Raw genomic sequence first — 3118 nt, forward strand, 5'->3', positions numbered from 1 at the left:
TCTCTCTCTCTCTCTCTCTCTCTCTCTCTCCCTCCTCTCTCCTCTCTCTCCCTCCTCTCTCCTCTCTCTCCTCTCTCTCCTCTCTCTCCTGTCTCTCGGTTTGGGAATCATCCTTGCTTTTTTCTTCTTTTTTAATTATTTTATCTATTTACATTTCAAATGTTGTCCCCCTTCCTGGATCTTCTCTCAGCAAACCCTCCTCCCCACCCCTCCTCTCCTTTGCCTCTAAGAGGGTGCTCACCCACCCACCCAGTTCCTCCTCATCCCCCTTCACTGGGGCAACAAGTATGTACAGGACCAAGCATATCCCCTCTCATTAATGCCAGATAAAGCATTCCTTTGCTATATATGTATCAGGAGCCATGGACTCACACCCATGTATATTCTTTGGTTGGTGGTATAGTCCCTGGGAGCTCTGAGGTGGGTCTGTTTAGTTGATATTGTTGTTCTCCCTATGGGGTTGCAATTCCCTTCAGCTCCTTCAGTCCTTCCCCTAACTCTTTCACTGGGGCTCAGTCCAGTGCTTGGCTGTGAGTATCTGCATCTGTCTTAGGTGCTGGCAGAACTTCCCAGAGGACAGCCATACCAGGTTCCTGTCTTTCATTTTTCTTTTGCAATGTTCTCTAGTGGATTCTGAAGTTGACAGTCTGGGATTGGGAACCCCTGGAATAACTGGTCACATCTCAAGGAACAGCAGTGTGCCAACAGTGACGAGCCTATGACTGGGAAAGGTTCCCCCAAAGTTCTGGGCACACTGAAATGTCATCCAGAGTGTGATGTCTAAGTTTCTTTGGGCTTCTTCTTTTTTTAAAATAAAGTATTTTAACTTGATCAGGACTGTCCTAATGTCCTTTCCAATTTGAAAAAAAGTCTGTAGCTCTCTGTTGTAGAGGGTTGGGGAGGGGAAGAAACTTAGAGGTTTGGAAGACAGTGAAGACATGGCCAGATTCTGCAGAATAACTTGTTGAGATGTTCGAGGTGAGGCTACGGAACATGCCAGTTTCCTGCTCGCTTGGCTTTGCCTGGTTAAGGATCTGCAGGCAGCATTTGGTATGTTGGTGTTTGACAGGTGTGACATTTAACTCACCAAATGGGAAGTATTTTTAGCACAGAATCACCACAGTTTAGAGGGGAAAAAAAAGACTAGTATTTGGAATAGCGTATGAATAAGCAGATACACTACACTATATTAAAAGACCAAATAGAAAAAGCTCTCTCAACAAAATGCTCAGGTTCACCTTCATTTGTACCACAAAACCAGAAATTTTGAGTATTTCCTAAAAGGAGATACATAGGTGTGTTGAAATGAGAGGACAACTTGTGGAATCAATTCTCTCCTTCCACCGTGTGGGTCCTGGGGACTGAACTCAGGCCATTGGGCTTGGCAGCAAGTGTCTGTACCCACTGAGTCATCTCTTTGGCCCATGCTCTTTTAGCTCTGATGACATAAGGCTTCTATGATTCTGTGGATGGCCAGATTAGGAAGCTGATGTTAATTGAAGGCAGGGATTGAAAGAAAAGCTCCACTCTTCTTTCCTGCAGCTTGGTTTAAGATAAAAAAAAAAGAGAGAGAGAGAGAGAGAGAGACTAGCTATCTTCAGGAAAGCTAAGTTTAGAAGGAGCAAGTCTGGGCTATGAGGAAGCCCTGAAGTTTTCATCTCAAGGCAAGGAGAGAAGGCAGCCACGCTGCCCTTTCCAAGGAAAGAGTCATCTGAAACAGGAGCTCACCAGCAGAAGAGAAAGCGGCTCCTTTTCCATATCAGCATCACTCTAAATGTATTTCCTAAAATGCAGTTCTCCGTTTAATGCAGTGACTTCTGGCTCATGCCCATTTTAAATGGTCTCGCCACCTGCAGAGAATAGACTGAAAGTGTTGATGAGGGAGATAAATTCTGAGAATGACTTTTGCCTGAGCGTTTGCCAATAGGTAGGGAATGTGCTAAATAGTTTTCACACATTTAATCACTTAATTATTGCAGTGATGTGTTTATTGCCCCTGCTGTCCAAAGAAAGAAATGAAGATTGCAGACCTAGGGACACAAAACACAGCAAAAATGATGCACTTACTAACTTCAGGGGGCACAAGTCGTGAATGCATCACATAACGTTTACTTCCTATGAGTCTTTCCCTAGAAGATACTGCAAAGTGTTCGCTACCACAACGACAGAATAGACTGTCAAAGAAAGGGATGTAGGGTCAGGATTTGAAAACAGAATTTAAGGCAGACGAGAAGGCAGTTCTAAGATTTCCTTTTTAAAGTTTCTGTTTGTTTGTTTGTATCCATGCACATGTACATGTGTGGAGGTTACAGGATAACTTGGAGTAATCGGTTGGCTCCTTCCACCGTGTAGGTCCCAGGATTGAACTCAGCTTGTTAGGTTTGGCAGCAAGCACCTTTATTTCCTGAGCCAACTTGCTGACCCTCATTCTGAAATGTCTATGCAGACCGCAACAAAATGACCAGAAGGTAAAGGTGAATAGAAGCATCCTGGAATGATGGGGGGGGGTGCGGGGGTCCCCAGGGTTAAAATGAAGTGAGAAGTTATTGATGACGTATTGTTGCTGTTGAGCTTGAGGAGGATTTGAGAATCAGTTATCAGATTCGCCGAAAACTAAATAAGTAACGATGCAGTTATTAGCTTCCGGGGAACAAGTCACGAAAGCAGAAAAACCGACTAATGTTAGGCAGGGACTAATATTTATATATTTGCAGTGATCTGAATACAGAATCTATGTGTGTGTTTGTGTTTGCATATGTGAGTGTGAGCATATGTTTACATGTATGTATGTGTGCATGAGTGTACCTGCGTACATGCCTGCTTGTGTGTGCATGTGGGGGGGACAGCAGAGGGCAATGCCACGTGTCCTCAATTCTCTGTTACTGCTTGAGACAGAGTCTCTCACTGACTGACCAATGAGCACAGGGGATTCTCCTGTCTCTGCCTCTTCAGCACTGGGTCCCTCAGCAGGACTGTCAAAGCTGGGTTTTCTTCTTGTGCTTATGTAGCAAACACATTACCAATTGAACCATTGCCCCAGCCCCTAAGTGTAATTCTTTAAATTTAACGATAACAAAACTTAACTTGAGCCGGGCGTGGTGGCGCACGCCTTTAATCC

The sequence above is a fragment of the Mus caroli genome, chromosome 19, assembly GCF_900094665.2.
Source record: "Mus caroli chromosome 19, CAROLI_EIJ_v1.1, whole genome shotgun sequence".
Lineage (NCBI taxonomy): Eukaryota > Metazoa > Chordata > Mammalia > Rodentia > Muridae > Mus > Mus caroli.